General features: G+C 39.6%; 1 protein-coding gene and 1 non-coding gene across 2 annotated transcripts in view; one reads left to right on the forward strand and one right to left on the reverse strand.

Annotated features, from left to right (window-relative positions):
- Positions 1–2,212: 2,212 nt before the first annotated feature.
- Positions 2,213–2,284, reverse strand: trnaq-uug (transfer RNA glutamine (anticodon UUG)). Its single transcript has one exon. It is a non-coding gene; the product is annotated as a tRNA-Gln (tRNA).
- Positions 2,285–12,653: 10,369 nt separating this feature from the next.
- pth2ra (parathyroid hormone 2 receptor a) overlaps positions 12,654–18,320 on the forward strand; it is a 41,981-nt gene continuing 36,314 nt past the window's right edge. Inside the window, exon 1 of the mRNA XM_068734695.1 lies at positions 12,654–12,712. The gene's annotated coding sequence lies outside the window, so the exon portion shown is untranslated. The remainder of the gene's footprint in view (positions 12,713–18,320) is intronic.

Consider the following 18,320-nt stretch of genomic DNA (forward strand, 5'->3'; position numbering starts at 1 on the left):
TTTTTCAGGGTATTGGACTTGCAAAAACTACATTAAAACTCACTCTCATACAGACAACTCAATTTTCCTCCCACACAATAGGATACTGATGACATTTTCGCTCTTTCTACTGAAATAGCTGTCACATATGGAACACAGGAGAAACTCGCTCCACGTTAATAAAACCAGTTTTGTTGCAGTATTCATCTCATTGAGGTTTTGTACAGATGTGTGCGGGGTTTTAAGAGGGAATGAAAGAGTTAATTTTGTTATTTTCAGTTTGTTTATTGGAATATATTCTGGTGCAGGAGCACATTAACAAGATAAGATGTTTGTTTTCTGTGGAAACTGTCTAATTTTACAAGTGTGTGTGTGTGTGTGTGTGTGTGTGTGTGTGTGTGTGTGTGTGTGTGTGTGTGTCTATCCTCCACTCTCTTTAGGTCCACAGTAAAAGTGGTAACACTCTCTTAAAAGACTAAAACTCTTTTAAAAATCTCACTTATGTAAAAGTACAAAAGATTTTGCATCAAAATATTCTTAGTTTATAAAAGTTTTTTAAAAATTTCAAAAACTTTAAACAAAACTTTATTGCAATCACCACATACATACATCATTTCAACTACGTTCTATGCTTCTCTGGGTAAATTAACATACAACAAAAGTTCATAATCTATCAGTTGATTTATATTTTGTATTCAAAATCTAAATCTGCAAAGACATGAATGTTGTCAAATAAATGTAGTAGAGGAAAGTAATATCTGTAGTGATGCAGAGAAATAAAGTAGCATGAAGTACTTCCTTACTTCAAAATTGTTCTGAAGTCCACGACATACAGTAGTTGTTGGTGACTAGAGCCTGACCGGAGGGGAATCTTTGAGGCAGATGCTGACACACATATTAAACATTTTTCCTGCATTAAAACAAAAATTGACACTTAGATTATGATGTATTTCCACCGTAGTCTTACTTAAGGGAGAGGTGGAAGAAGTACTCAGATCTTGAACTTAAGCAAACGTATTAATACCACAGTGTTGAAATACTCTATACTACGAATATATTTTGCATTATTAATCTGAATCTGCTAAGTAACTAGTAAGTAAGAAGTACATTTTTTGCCTCTGAAATGGAGTGGAGTAGAAGTATAAAGTAGCAGACACACACACACACACACACACACACACACACACACACACACACACACACACACACACACACACACACACACACATCCCATTCCTGAACTCCTCACTCTGTACCTGCACTGCTGTGCAGACATTCTGTTGGCGTGTTCACAGAGAGAGACAGGCAGCAGTAAGTCGAACGTGTCACAGCTAACAACTCCCACGTCTGAATTACCACGCACTCTGATTGACTCGTGCTGTATGGAGAGGTGCATTTTGGGAGTACAAACACAGGAGGGGGTTAGACACTCCGGAGTGGACCATGGGTGTATAATCAGAACTGGATACTGCACTGCCACTCTGCCTTGCTTCCATTAAATTATATAAGAAACGTCTGTAAGACGGTTAAGATATATCAAACTGCAAACCTGGTCAGTTATGAGTCTGCTATTATGAATTTTTTATCCGAACAGGAAAGCTCTTTTAAAAGCGATCACGTCGTCACAATGTTAAGTCTATGGGCAAAGTGGGAACTCGCCAGGAGATCAATTGGACTCCAACCACTTTGAGCATCTCGTTGGACCGCTCTGCCATCCTGACTGCCGTGAACCAATATATTTATCTTTCTGAGACAGAAGCCTGTCACCTGCAACCCTGCTTTAAATCTGGTTCTATGGAGTTTTGAACTGAGTTTTGTGAATTTTGGTAAGGACAAATATTCAGAACTCCTGTTTATTTCCAGGAGAACTCCACACTGTAATTTGAGTACTTCTTACTGGACAGTATCATGACCAAGTGACCACAGGCTGTAATGCTAATGCTGTATTCAACAGACAAGAAAAGTAGCTTACACGTAAGATTGAGTATTTTAGAAACTCAAACTAAAGTGTTCACTGTCTCGGTCTTGGGTGTAAACTAAGCGTGCACAGTTGACAAGAGAGCAGATTTTCCAACAATGCACATGTTACTGTCTTTAACATGAAGAAGGTGGAAAGGTTGCATTCTTTAACCCGCACTAAAGCTTAAAATAAGTTCCCACCAAGATGTGAACATGGATCACTGGATATAAAGTCATTTACCAACAAGCTAGTTGTTAGCCATCACTGAAATTCAGGTTTCACTGAGATTTGATCTCAGATCACTGGATTCAAAGTCCAGAGTGCTAACCATTACACCATGAAACCATTAAAGTTATCACAACACAACTACATAGAAAACAAAGTGGTGACCACAGCTGAACACACCTAGATAATGCTTTACAAACAGACAGGCTTTACACTGATGAACGGACACTCAAGCCATTGTTCTGAAAGTCTACTGTACAGAAAGCGGTGCCTCTTGTTCTTCTTCTTCTTTTTTGAGGTTTATTGGCGGTTGGCAAACAATAAATTGGTGCATTACCGCCACCAACTGGTATGGAGTGTGGATCAGGACGTCTTGTACTTATAGTTTAGTATAAGAAATGAAAAATGCAAAACAAAACAAAAAAGCGATGTCGGCTAACAAACTAGGGAAATATTTCTTTAGATATTACATTTTGGGCCTCAAAATGCATTTATGTTTCAGAGTTATACAAAATCGCAATCAGCTTTATTGGCCGTGTGTGTGTGTGTGTGTGTGCGTGTAAACACTGAAATCCAAAATTACTGTTGTCCATGGCGTACTCAATGAACAGAAAGTGACAGTATGTAATACTTTCAAGATAAAATATTAATGATATCAATAAAAGCATATACATCTTCAACTGTCAGTGAAGGTGTTATCAGCACACAGACAGACGCAGAATGGACCAGTGAACTGTAAAAACAATAGTCAGATTAATTGTCTTTTAGATCATTTCTTTGTTTAATAGTGACAGAGACAGACAGGGAACGACTGAGGTAGAGAGAGGGGATGACATGCAGCAGAGGGCCCTGGGCTGGACTCAAACCTGAGGTAAGGACTCAGCCTTCTTCTTGGAACACGCTCTAAACCAGGGCACCCCATGGTCAAATTCATTTTCCAAGAGACCTGTTGTCCCTGAATGACTCCCTGCTGTTCCGCCTCCTGGGCTGTCGCCTCCATGTACCCATCAAATCCAGTGCACACAGCAGACACCTGAAGGTGAGGCAACTGAATCATGCTTTGCCTAAAGCTCCAGAAACCAACCAGTTAGTTTGTGGTAATTTGATTAAACACATTCCTTCAGGAGACATGCATCATGTAGTGTAAACCGAGACATCACGAGTGTAGCAAATAAAAAGCAGCGTCTGCCTTAAGTCCAGCAGTACAAGCAACAAGTCCTTATACTGCATTCTTTTGGCAGTTGGTATTTTAAAACTATTAACTTTTAAAGCATCTTCTGCTGACAGTAACAGGACTTTAGATGTGTGATGTGACCTCAGAGGCCTCTTACTAATTGCAACTTTTAGAACATAATAATTTTTTGTTTTCTGAGCAGCTGGCTGACCACGTACGTCTGCTAGTTTTCCACTTGTTTTTCTGCTGCTGGAGTTATTTTGGGACAACAGTGTTCACCCACAACACACTCGAAAATCTGATTTTGCATGTCAACATTTTAAGCACGCTCGCAGGCGGCAGTTTCACATAAAAACAGTTCCACGTTACGACACGGCCAATACATAATAGCAACAAAAGGGGAATCATATAAGAAGAGAGGCATACAGAGATGTGCATAACGATATCATTGCATTGCATGCGGCAGGAGCTCTTCTCTTCTTCGCCTCCAAAGGGAATGGTGTCGTAGTGTTCAGAGAGGATTCGCACATATAGAAGCCCTCCTTTTGCCTTTGTTCTGAGCTGATTAAATATTGATTTCCACAGTAGTGTTCCCAGTGCAGAACATGTACAACTCAATACTTAACTTATCTGGAGAGTGCACAGTCTTGCTCATCGCAAAAACAAGAGGAGCAGCAGGCCTACTCGCAATAATGCATGAGCAGCATTCTGCATGTTCACTTAAAGAAGTGACTTTTAGCTGCAGACCACATTTATGTTGAGTGATGGGAAGCAAAATAAACAGTGGAACTGAATGCTGTCCAACACAATAAAAGGACAGCGTCCAGCACACGTCAAACTGGACGCTTTTTGTATTCATAGAAACAGTGCGGCGCTCTGGCCTGCATTCATTACCATGATTTTAACGGCGTCATTGTGTTTAGTTTAATGTTCAGGGAGCCAGACATGTTCGAAATTGACTCCGTTCAGCTCTGATTAAATCCCACGCTGGATAGATGAACAGTCAAGTGTCTTTCATGTTAAGAGAGAGAGGTGGTCGAGTGGATCTAACTTGATATCCTTTTAGTATTGTAGTGTAATCTATGCTAATGCATTCTGTAAACTGATTAACTATTGGGCATGTAAACTCTGAATCCACACAGTAATTTAAACCTATATAAATGGTGTTGATAAAAGTTCAGCAATTTCCTTAATGAATTAGAAGTATTAAGTAACATAAAATGAACAAAACTAAAGTACCCCTCAGTATTCTGTTCGAGATCACGATCAGAATAAAAGCTTTAACAATTGTAAGAGTGACAGACGAACAGAAAATGAAAACCTTTTCAAAGGCTTTAATTCATCATTCATTTTTAAGACTATAATCATTGTTTGTAGTGCAAAAGCATATAGCATCCAACAAAGCTTGCAAATAACATTCTATTGCATAATTTTAAAAAATATCTCACTTGTTTATTTATGAATATCAAGGTGAAGAAACGTAATAATCCAGTGCCCCTTCGACTATGAATAATGTGATCAGAAACACGCTCAATGCTCCTCTCAGGACTCATATTGGACCAGTAGTAATGAAGCACGCTGGATCGAGTTAAACAACTGTGACGTAATCATATGATTGATATAATTCACAAAAGGGGCACAGATTATATGAAATGTCAAAGTGACATGGCCAGCACCATGTCATGCAGTGTTCCTTGTTAAAAGTAAATAGTGAGTTTCTCTATTCTGGGATCTCCGTGAGGAACAACCTTCCGCTTCGTATGGAGCAAAGCCAAATAAAGGCAATTTTGACAATAAATTGTGGGAAATGACAAGGTTTATGTCGTAATTACTTTCTTTCCATTGGTTTGAATGTTTTCATGTGTTGTTTGCTGTTTCCATCGAGTTTTTAGTAATGCTTTGAAGTGCAATCCTCTAGTTTTTTTTAATGTCATGATGCTCCTGAGTTGTTGTACTTTTAAATTCCTGTTAAAAACAGAAATAGAGTTATGTGAATGTTACAGTAAGTGGTCTTTCACCTTGACCTGTCCCCAGAATACAAAGCATTAAGATGTTTATGGCGTTCCTCTCTCATGCATTCAGACATTCCTCCTTTGTAAAAGTCAACAAATGATTACCTCCCTTCTGTAACGGGTGGTGTATGGACCCAATTGCAGTACAAAGGACTCAGAAGACAGAGGTAGAAAGTTCAACGTTTTACTTAGACTCCGGCAGACAGGCAAACGATTTAGAAACCGGCAAACAGGAATCAGGAGAGGAGAGGCAAAGTTCTTGGTCAGGGACGGAAGGCTAGGTCGAATAACCAGGAGGCAGATGAAGCAGGGAATCAGGGACAGGCGAGGTCGGTACCGGGAAGACAGGCAGGAGAACGCTGGAAAGACTCGCATGGCAAAGAACAATCTGGCAAAGGAGTGAGTGTGGAGCTGGTGACTATATGCTGGGCTGATTGCATGTGATGAGAGGCAGCTGTGTGCACAGGTGAGTGGAGTGAACTGACGAGGTGGGCGTGGCTGACAGGTTGAGTGGGGCAGAGGCAGGATCAATGGAAAATTACTGATGGCTGGATGACTGAACTGTGACACCTTCACCCTGTTGCAACTTGTGAATAATTGGTTGAAATACAAGTGGGATGACTGGCAGCTAAAATAGTGTTTTTCATAATATTTTCACAGAACACCGTAATGAAATATGCATTTTCAGAAGATCCAGAGTCTGGGTTTGCAAATCGAAAAAAACCCCAACAAGATAAGATGGAAAAAGAGACAGCATCAGAAAATGATTCCCAAAAAACATTATGACACAATCTTACTCCAACTCCAGTCATTACTCCGGGTTTAATAGTCCATCCTGATAATACTAAAGTTTCACTTTTGGAGTGATGGGGTTATAATAAGTGAAAGTCAATGACGAAGGCTGCAGATATTTACTCACTTTTAATTAAACACAGCAGATTTTGTAATAGCTATTCCAGTATCCAGCAGGGTTCAGTATCAAGTCCAATTGAAATGTCTCTGTGTCTGCCAGTTTAGAACAAAACCCTCAATTTCATCCACCGTTTAGGCAACTAAAACCACATGGTTTAAAGTGAGGAAAATGCATGTCTGTCTTTTTTTTTTAAAATAAAATTATTGTTTTGTTAGAACCACTGATGTAACTATCAAATCTTTGATTGTATACAAAGAAAATGCTCCACACACTATATGTGTGCAAACATGACACTGTGTTTGTGACTATTTTTAAGAACTAGGACTTTAATTTGAAGGTTTTGGCAAATGTATAAAGATAATTTTATATTGTGCTTTGAACATCTTCAATGCATCAGTGAGTGTTGCGACATGATTTCAGTGCAACACAGAACAGTAGGGATGAAAGGATATTTACAAAGGAGTCTGATTCATGTGTGTTGTTTACCTATTATAGCGGTGAGTACATCTGTTTTTCAGTTACAATGCATTACATACGTTTGATCGACAAAGATTATTTTATCTAACGGCTTTAGATGAGGTCATGGCGTTACAAATTTTACCTCAACACTCATCCAATCATTCTACCAGATTTACACGGTCACTAACTGATTTGTTTCAGACCCAGCCACTCCCTCCTGCCCTCCTATTAACCCCTCCCCCACTAGTTTAACCACCTGACCTGCTCCTCCCACTAACTCACCTGCTCCGACTGATCCCGCCTGCCTGATTTCCTGGACTTTGATTCTCCGCCTGCCCCTTAAGTTTGCCTACTCGCATGTGACCGGCCTGTTTGAAGATGTTTGATTTGCTCTTAATCTTATTGTCTTGAGTCATTGTTGTGGGTCTGTTCTGAGTCAATCAGCGGTACACATGGTCATGGGTTTTTTCTCCAATTAAAAACACACGTGTGTGATTATTCGGCTTGTTACGACACGCTGGTTTAACAGAGTTAGACAAGAACGGTAACAAAGTGGTTAGAGTGTTAGAATTACGGATGATTCACGCATCGGAACATTCGAACAACCGTGCGAACGAACTGAAGAGTGTTTACCAGCATCATCGGGACACAAGCGTCATGCTGGGAAGCAATATGGCAACAGTCACTGCCTCAATCAGCTCCCCCTCAACTCAGGCTCTCAGAAGAGAAGCAGCAGAGCAACCACACTCTCTGGGTGTCTGTCATTTGTGTTCGAGTGTTTTGACTGTCAATTTATTAAGAGACTAAACACAAGTTTGCCAAAGAGCATTTTTTTGTGATAGCTACACCCTTCTGGCAGTGTGAACTTTGTGTGAATCTTTGGCGTTTTACTTACAGTAAGGAAAAACACATCTACACCCTTTTGATGTTCATCTGCAGTAGTCTACATGGGTGAGAAACGTGACCCTTTTTTGAGGTAATGTCTCCAAGCAAGGTATGTGCTAAAGTTCATTTCTGTTTATAAAATCGGTAGCTCAAATCAAGCAATCTGATTGGTCCATAGCCGTGACGTAATAACCACATACCACAGCTTTGACGTCTTAGTCCTTTGCACTTTCAGTATCACTTTACTTCTGAGGAAACAAAAAGGTAAAATGTAAGGTAAGGTAACAAAGTGATACTGTGCCCTGGTTGCTTGTAGGAATGCTAAGTGAATTTAGTTTCCGACCGATTCTGACGATCATTAACAGACAACAAAAGCCAGCTTTACAGGTTAAACAGGTTAAAACCATCCCTTATTACCAGCTGGCCCCGACTTACAGCTTTGTCATCGAAGCGTATAGCTGTGGTGGACGAGCGCCACCTTATATAGCAGAACTTTTGCATCTCCATACTCCAGTTAGAGCACTGAGGTCAACCAATCAGGTGCTCCTGGAGGTCCTGAGAACTAGACACAAATACAGTGGTGACCCAGCCGCCCCTTCTCTCTAGAACAGCCTACCTATTCATATAAAAGCTGCCCCGACTCCCATTAAACCATTAAAGAACCGTAACGAACCATTAAAGTCGCTGATGAAGACTCTTCTCATTGGTGTTTGATTGATGTGAGCTTGACTTCATCTTCTGTGGTGTTGCAGTTCTTTTTCTACTATTATATGCACATTCTTTTTTTGATTTTCTGTTCCTAATGTTGTTTACCTTGTATTCATTTGTATCTTATTCTTGTTCATTACTTTGTCAACTGCTGGTGTTTTTAAATATGCTATACAAATACAGATTTGTTGACTATAGCTATGCAGTTCAATGCTATATAGCTATCAAACTGAGCTTTCTTAAAATGAATGATCACATTTTTCGTGACTAATTTGAGAAGAACATCTATACAGTTGTGTCTTATTTTAAAATAAGACTTTTAAACGGTATGGATTGATGGGCTTTTTTTTCTTTTGGCCATCAAATAAGACGCTAAGACGCCTGTTCTTCACCTTTTTTTCTGTTCAGCTCCACTGAGCAAACCGAATCACTGTAGAAATGTCAATAGCCTCTACGGGAGCCGCGAACGAATGAATCAGTTGGAGAGCAAAACAACTTCAACAAAAGCTCACAGCACCAAACACGACAGCAGGTTGAGCCTTCATATGTGAGCCTCTTATACATGCAACACTGTCTTTCCCTGTTTAGAACTGACTCACACACTGAGTCACGCGTGTCCTTGTTTACAATTTTGATACTCGATGTTTTGAACATCGATGTTCGAAACATCTCATTATATCTCCATTTAAGGACTCATGGTCCAAAATGAACATAGTGAAGCAGTGTCCTCTGAGACGGCCCGGCTTTGGAAACATGGTGATAATACACTTGATTGAAGCTTCTGAGGGAGGTGAAGATAATGAACCAGTGAGGGCACCTTTAAAGGAAGTCACAGATGAAATACAACATCGTATTCATATTCACTTTCCTATTCAAGACACGCTATAATCACCACAGGGAATAGGAAAAAAAATTCAGTGTAAATTAAAAACCTTTCTTTAACTAGCTGCTGGTTTCGACTGCTGAAGGCTCATTAAGCATGATACAGACGGCCATTTTTTATACGAATACATTCAACATGTGAAATTGTTTTCCCGGCCCTGCCAATCATGTCAGAATGTCACAACATTACATTGCTTGAATTGTTTGTGCCTGCAGCGTTACAAAACTACACTGACATTTCTCTCTTTCTCTGAAATAGCTTTGTGCTGTCTAGTCTCTCTCTCCTCTCTGCAGGTATCTCTCTGTGTGTCTGAGTCATTCATTGTCTCTCAGGTTATGGCATGTTAAAACATATTGGGCAGGAGTATATTCATTTTGAGGGGACATTAAGCTCAATTAAAGTATTGAAATTACATGAAAAAGTGAATGTAACTTCCTTATCTTATTAAATATTTAAACATATTAACTCTCTCACTAAGGAAGGTTTCTGTGTCTTAAAAGGGAGTTTTTATTTTCCACTTTTGCTCATGGGTTAAGGTGGGAAACAGTGTGGGAATTGTTGGGTCTCTATGAATAATATTACACGGTATGGTCTACATCTGGTCAGTGCGAAAAAGTGCCCTGAGATAACGTCTGTTATGATGCGCTGTATAAATTAAATTGAATTGCTTCAGATGTCCAAAAAGCCCTTTTTATGCTTAGCTGACTGTTTGCTTATCCCCTCCTCCCTTGACATGTCAATTTGCCGTTTTCAACTATATCAGTTGTGGATATTCCAAAGCCATTTTTTTTTTTGCTTTCATGTTGGTCTTCCTGAATGTTCAATCCATATATCCGACATCTTCTCTCCTCTTTTGGCTTCAGGAAGAGAAAAAACACTCATCTAAACTTTGAGGATATCTGCTGACTGACTGACTGACAGGTTCCACACACACCGCTAAAGGCTCGACAGGCCTCCTGATCCTAGTTACAGTTGCTAAAGAAGAATTGGACATTGGCTGTTCTAGGAAGGGGCTTAGCGAAGGTGAGAGGAAGCAGCTATGGGCAATAGAGTTCAGTTTGAGTCGGTCTGAACTAAATGAGCCTTAACAGCGGGTTTACGTATGAGGATGAGTACTGGTTTCACTTCAGGTTTCATAAAGGTGAATGGATGGAACGTAGCAGGCCTTTGACTCTGTGAGGAGGCCTTTAAGAGATGCTGATAAAATCATGTGAAAGCATGAGCAGATGCCCTTTTCCCACTAATTGGGCAGAGAAACAACAGGCGCTTGGATGTGAAATCATACAATAATCACAGCCTATTCAAACCGCTTTCGTTGAGAGAGGGTGCATGCACCGGGATCTCTTTGTAGTTCTGCAAAAATGCATTCAGAAAGTTTTTGACTATAAATGTAGTGATTTTCTCTCTTGTTCGCGGTCGGCTTCTGTCTCTCCTCCATTGTTACACTGCTACTACGAGGTTGTAAAGTGGTTTATTTTACACCCATTACATGCTGGGTAAATGATGGCCTGCCAATGTCAATTTAACAGCTGCATGCCATCAACAGTTTCCATTTAAATGGAATGTGGCATAGTGTGACTCTGTGGTGTATGCGCTGAATGCATTAGTTCACCACTGAGTCATTAGACAGGCTCTGCCCACATGTGTGTTGTGCTACAGTCCAGGCATGTAGAAATGAATGCTCAATGTGCTTCTTAAACAGTTAGACCTGAAGAAGAGATGAGAATGTGATACTGTTAGAAAACAGGCTTGTGTCTCACCAATGCTTGCTCCATCGTTGGAATTGAGCTGCTGCCGTATTGTGCCTTGTCAGCACTATGAAGCTTATTAAGTCGAATGGAATGTTGTAAATGATTGGATCAAAGCGTTAATTCATTCTAACTATTATAATACTGTTTGTGTGGCTCCGTCTCAAAAACCCACTTACACTTAGCCTAATAGTTGACATGTCTATAAAGGTCCTTGCTTCTTGTTTTAAACTTTAGTAAAAAAAAAAAACTCTTCAAAAATTACCAAATGAATCATAGTGATGCAATAAATCCACACAGTTGAAGCATCTTAAACATGCCAAACACAGTCACAGACTACTGTGCTCTCGGCTTCACCTGATTCAAGCAAATGTAGTATTCTGCAAAGTATATGGATATGGTTATCCTCCACAAATAAAGTAATACAGAATATCAATTATTTACTATTTTTTTGTCAGGTATGTACTTGTTCACGATGCTATTAAGCAAAAAGCCAAAACAATATAGGTCATTATTTCCTGCTGCATATATATATATATATATATATATATATATATATATATATATATATATATATATATATATATATATATTTCCCTTTCATATTCAATCGGTCATGGTCTAGACTTTCCTGTTTATTTCCCTGTTATTTTGTGTCGTGTCTGGTTTTACTTCTGGCCTTTGTGTGTTTTCCCGCCTTCATGATTTGTTCTGTGGGTAATCCCACTGCTCCCATTGTGCATGAGTGCTTCTGTTGTTTCTTGGTCAGTTTGTCTTCATTGCTATATGAAGTTTTGCTGGAGTTTTTGTTTGCCTGTGTGCTTTTTTGACTCTGATTTGTAAGTTTATTCTTACATGAAATCATGTAACTGAACAAGTCTGGCTGTCTTACAAAGCATACTGAGAATTCAGTCTGATATGCAATTTTCACATTTAAATATGAATCTTTAGCATTTAGGTTATGACATTTCACTGTTAGAATTCATGTCCCCCAAGTAATAGTTATATGTTGAATAATTACTGTTACAGTAACTTTAGCAGGTTTTTACATGCTCAGTTGATTAAAAAAGGGGGAAAAACCATGAATACAAACTAATAACATATTCATTTACAGTTGGCCTATATCTTTAAAAAGCGTGTCTGTGCGTCACCAACATTTCACTGCCTAAAGGGTGCCCCGTCCCCTGTCCCGTGATGTACTGCGCGAGGAGAGAGGAAATCTCACAATCACATGGTGACGACTAGCGCGAGGTAGAGGCTCCATTCATATGCGTGATGGGGAGCGCGCACAGGATGAAGGGGGTTCATCATGACGTACTGTGACGACACTGGACGTGAGGCTCACTTTTCCTCAACCCGGCACGCATCCCAGACTAGCGGAGATCTGCGAGCAGCGATGTCACGGAACTCAATCACGAGAACCCAATGAAAACTGAATGGGGGAAAAAAAACAACACGTGGAATTTGTGATCTGATGAAGTCCACTGCTGCGATCTCTCTCACCGCGCCGGGCGGCTCAGTTTTGGACCACAACTTGCGATGGAACTTTCTATAATAATGTGAAGCTCTAACTCAATGATGCGACGGCGACAAAGGAAGTGTTTATCTCGAGCGTATAATGCTGCTTAAATTCAAATGAACGCATAGTTCATGTATTTTTTTTTTAAACATTGTTGGAGATGAAGGCAGAAAGACGAACTATGAACTTGCTTGTGTGGATATTAGTCTTAAACTTTTTCTTGTGCTCGGCTTCTGTGGACGCACAGGTAAGGACACATTGTGTACCCACTTAAGCAAAAATCTTTGACACTATAACAGTCGCTGTTTTTTTGCATTATAACAACGATCTATATAAACCTATTTAAAGCTGGGATTAGAACATGACCACAACATGCTGTAACGTGGCTCACATTAACTCTGAGTATACAGATACTGTAAAGAATATTTCTCTGTGGAGTTATAGCATGTAGGCTACTTCTCATCTGCTTTGTAAATGTCCTGAATATTTGCTGAGGTATTTGCTCTTAATACACAAAAGGTACACTAGAAGGCTTTATTCTGGCTGCCTTTACAGATTATTGTTTCTCATCAGCTTTGTAACAGTCTGACCTGTTGATATCTGGCCAACATTTATGTATTTTTCATCACACCTGACCTTTTTTCAGTCACAAAATCGGTGCAACACCGGTACTGCAGTAAGTCTTTTTGCGTTTATAATCAGCTTGACATCTCAGGAGCTGTTTGTTCCTGATTTGAGGAGATGTGTCAATAGTCATCATCTGCCAATTGTTCACACACCCATATTGATTTTGCTTCTAATTTAATAGATAAGTGAGATCTGGGTCCAATCCCAAAAAACAGCCCCTCTAAATGGTCAATGTGCTTTACTCTCACACCATTAGATTTCAAATGATTCATTTAACACGTTGGCCGTGATGAGCTGCAACAGAAGAGGGTTGAGGCAGCTGAAAGAGTGCACCATCAGCCTTTTAATGAGTACAATTCTGGCAAATGAATCACCAGACATGCAGAGTTTTTTGTCACTGAACTGTGAATGATCCTGTGTGTCGCTCGGAATAGTGTAAAATGGTTGTTGTGTTATCTTTTGAATTGAAGGAAGGAGAGTTTTCTTTCATTATCAGCACCATGGACAGCGCCTTCAGCACCAGGACCACTAAACATACTGAATGAAAAGGATTCAGTGTAAAAAAACATTGTGCTGCCATGCAATTGTAAATGACAGAATAATGACTAGTTAGTTTGTATTGTTGGAATATATACGAATATATACGTGGATATATATATATATATATATATATATATATATATATATATATATATATATATATATATATATATATATATATATATATATATTTATTTTAATGGAATCTGACATTTCCAGATGGGTGTATGCTGACAGAAAATTTACTTTACAGTGGAGTGACAAGTCTGTGTTGAGTGGTGACATTTAAAAAAAAAAAAAGCCACCATCGATTGTGCAGCTTTAGTTACAAACCAGAGAAGGAAGCTTCTTTCTTCATATTACCAAGGAACCTTGCGCTAAGAGGTTTTATAGTTTCTTTTTTAACAAACTGATTCCGAAGCTTCTGACTATATGACAACTTGTAATTCGTGTTTCGCAGCAGCAACAGCTGCTGTGTGAAAGTCTTTTTTTTCATGCAACTAATATCCTAATTGGCTTCTTAACATACCGCTACCATTGACAGTCATTGGTAAACGTAGCTGCCTGTTGATAGATGGCTCGTGAAATCTGATCCATCCATCAGTTTTTGTTCCCGCTTATCCAAGGCCGTGTTGCAGGGGCGGCAGGCTTAGATGTGTCGCTGATAAAAGGTTAGATGTGTTGTGCAGACACCATGCATGCGTGTTTGATTTAGCTTTCTGAGGAAAGAGCAGGATTCTAAAGCTAGACGTAACCTTGCCTCATATCTGGAAAACACACCTTGACTACTTCTATAAAATGATATTCAGGACTTGCCTCCAGACATCTTCATGTTTGCACATCAATAGTTGCCGAATTGTCAGTGTGGGAGAAGAAACATGCTTTTACGTTTTTTCAAGTCACCATTTTTCACAAAACCAACAACAAAACATTCGTATTGCACAACATTTTAATGCAAAGTATTTTGAAATGGAGGGAGTCTTTAATAGTGAAAGAAGCTAAAATGTGTGGAGTGAACAAATACAGTTTGACCCTTTAACTTAGGCAGCTTGTCAACATCGACCTGTTGGGTAATTTAGAAAGCCAGATCAACACATCTATGTCCATTCTGAGAAAACAAAACAAGGGAATTGCTGTGGAAAAAAAAGGAATGTACCACTGCTGTACGTGATAGCACAACCATAGATTACTGTAAAGAAATAATAGCCTTTCATCTCTGTAATTAAAACGTCGCTATCGACTCCTCCTCTCTCCATACCTCATTATGCAGCCCTGTCGCCTAAAAGATTACATTTATATGTTTTGGAGGAAATGTTGTTGCTGCTTGGATTATGTCCACCAGAAGCACGTTTTCCAGTTAATTAGGTGTTGCGTTCTGTTGCACAGAAGACACAGGGAGACGGTTGAGTTGGAGGGTGGGCGTACACAGCACACAACTTTGATCCCAGAGGCTGGAGTGGGCATGTGTGGTAAGGTTTATGCTAACAAAAATGTTCAGGGACAAATGGTGGTTAGTTGTATTGAAGAACAAAACATGTCCTGTCTTGTGCAAGGTTCAAGGTTAAGGTGGGATTTGTGTTGCAGCCAGGGTTCATATTAAACAGAATACAAAAGACAACTTTAACATCACGCCGACACAATATATCACACAGCAAGAACAGGGAAATGTAAATCCATACCACTTTCACACGTACAGCAGTGCAAGGGAAATGCCAGATTGCTATATGCATATTAATAGCACTTGGGATCAAACCAAGAGTGCCCATTTAAACGTCAGTGCCATTCTTCAATATACATATTCAGCCATTAATCTAGTGTAAAAGTTAAATAATAATGAGAAACTATATGCAGGGTCGCTTGGATACTTATAAATCTGTGGGACTGTAATTCTTTGTGGATATGATAGGCTATTGACATATTTCAACATTTTTATGAGGACCTCACTATATAAGCATAGCCTAACAACAAGACAAGCCTAAACTGCAGTGACTGGAAACGTAGTACTTAGCTAAAGCTAATAAGCAGCAAGTTTGCCTTTGCCCTTTTTCAAGGTTTACTACCACAAACCTCTGAAAAAGATAGTAGTGTCGGAACCGAAAATTCACCTGTTAGACGTGAACATGGAACTATGTGGGATCGAAACCACTTTAACGTTGACTCAAACCAGTGGACAAGAGCACGCAAACGCATGTCTTTTTAGCATCAACAAGATTACCATGGAACAGGAAGGCTGTGTACCACGTAATGAATGAAAGTGATATTCCTGCATGGAACGCCGTTGGTGCAAAGCCTGAGAGTAAATCCTAGACCTGGGAATTGGGAGGACGAGTAACAGAGTCTAGCTCCCTGAGATTTGTGATGTGACCTGCTGGCCTTCATTATCATGCAGGCAAAGTGCCTCTTCAACTGACAGCTGTGAAAAGGAGCTCTAGCGACAAACCTCCCCCAAAAAGCTAGTGTGCAGCTAGAAGACAGCTCCACCGTGCAGGACCCTGATGACCTGGATAACCTCTCATCCTCACACAGCAGGTGAAGGACTGAAAGTAACCCAGAAAGCTAAAGGCTGCATGGAAAGATAACAACTGGTCCTCAAACTCTGATTGTGGGTGACTTTGCTGTAAAAGATGTAAAAAACCATGTGCAGTAAAAACACACCAAGATACTCTGTTTTCCAAAGGATATGGTCTATGATTTTTTTTATAAAGGATCCTTCCTATTGTGGCTACACACTCAACTGTGAAAACCATCATTCTACACATAGGGTCAAATAATGTTGTTAGGCAACAGTCTAAAGGTGTTGAAAGTTATCGATCTGTTGAACACAGTCAGCTCTCTGAATGCTGAGATGTTCATCAGTGGCCGTCTAATGGCAGCCAGAACAGGAGTTGATATATTCAGCACTTTGTTGGCACTCGACACATGGCTTCCTTTAAAGTGCATGTACTGTCCAATCAGTGCATTGTATTATTGCATTGACTGTTTCATCCTTTTCATGAAATAGACGTTGCTTGAGAAAGTAAACAGTAAAATTTTTCACCTCTGATCTATTTTACTTGACCCAGTTTTATGGAAATGAGGGACATTAGACATCACTTATTACAATAAACAGTCCAAGCAAATGGCAGACAACCTCCTATTCCATTGAGTCTAATGCACCCACACTTATAAGCATGCATGTCTTAACATCTTTAGAGGATATTCAGTATGCCTGATCGGTCTGCTTAATGGTCTGCCAGAGATCAATTTACACGGTTCAGCAATCTTGACTTGGTAGTATAAACACAATGTCATTCTCCACGATAGGCTGACAGGTTATGAGACGGTATGAATTCATAATGATGTCTTTATTCAAATGTTCAGTGCATGTATGGAATTAAAATGTCTGGAATTATTTCCATCTCTACAGACAAGTCAATACAGTATGGTAAAAACTTAGAGGCAATGCATACAAGAAGTTTTTTGAGTAGTTCTGAATGTGGTGCTTAATTCAAAAATATCTTGCTTGTTAACATTTCTACATCTGACCTGACATCAGAGGGGGGGCTCATGCACTCCCACAAGGGTGACTCACGGTATTACAGCTTGAACTGACTTCATCAATATCCTTATAACCTTTTTGAAGATCTTGATAAGACAACATAGTTTTTGGTCTTCTGCTTCCAGTAATAAAAGTAAATAGGTGCAACGACTTGAGCAGAATATTAGAACAATAAGCCAGCAACAGTGAGTAAAAAGTTTGGAAACATCAACAAAAAATAAAAGACTGATAAATCAGAGAATAAAACATGAAAACCATGGACATGCAGTCCCATTATTCCAAACAAGTATTTTGAGTGTAATTGCTTCTTTTGATAGAGAGTAAACTGACAAACAACAAACAATCCAGTCTTGGGTTGTTCCACACTTGAAGGGCTTAACAGCTTTCACCAAGTAGCCTTGTGTGAAAAAATGTGAATGAAAGGAGAGGCAGGTTTGTATCTGCTGGGACTTAAAATGAAATACCATTGTAATGTTCAGAAATTTCTCAAACAGAGGAGAAGAAGGCCACTGAGGAGAAGAAGCAGCAGCCCCCCCCCCCTTTGCACTCTTTGTTCCATCAGCAAGCAGGGCAGGAGTCAGCAGGTCCAGGTCAAAATCAAAAGTACTTAATATTGTTAACAGAAGCTAAAACAATCACAAACCAAATTACACTATCGATAGTAAAATATTTCAAGAAATATGAGACCTCGTTCACACCACAGGACAGATTGATGTATCTGCCCCATGGTACGAAGGAAGTCTGATTCTCTCAGGGACAAACAGCTCCTTTGTCCCCCCAGAGTTACATTCCTCAACCTATCGATCAGCTCCAGGATTGGCTGAAGTCCAATGAGCTCCTCCTTGGATCCTGACCCATTGTCCTGGGCAGACACCTCTGTTAACTACCCTCTTCCCCCGCAGATTTACACCTTCTGACATTCCTCAAACCCCCATCACAGACACTCAATATACATTCAATGACCACACTCCTTGGTTTAACATGTCCTAAGTAAACACACTGTGACACATAATATCCAGCACTAGAAATGCTTTAAAACTTAAAATTTCTCACACCATATAAGGAAGTTATTTAGAATTGATATCAGACAAAGGACTTTACTTTTTTTTCTCCAAAAGATGTATGTAGTGCAGTGCACTGGGACAATGTA

Source organism: Cebidichthys violaceus, unplaced genomic scaffold (assembly GCF_023349555.1).
Source record: "Cebidichthys violaceus isolate CVI_PGR_0920_01 unplaced genomic scaffold, fCebVio1.0.p SCAF_11, whole genome shotgun sequence".
NCBI lineage: Eukaryota > Metazoa > Chordata > Actinopteri > Perciformes > Stichaeidae > Cebidichthys > Cebidichthys violaceus.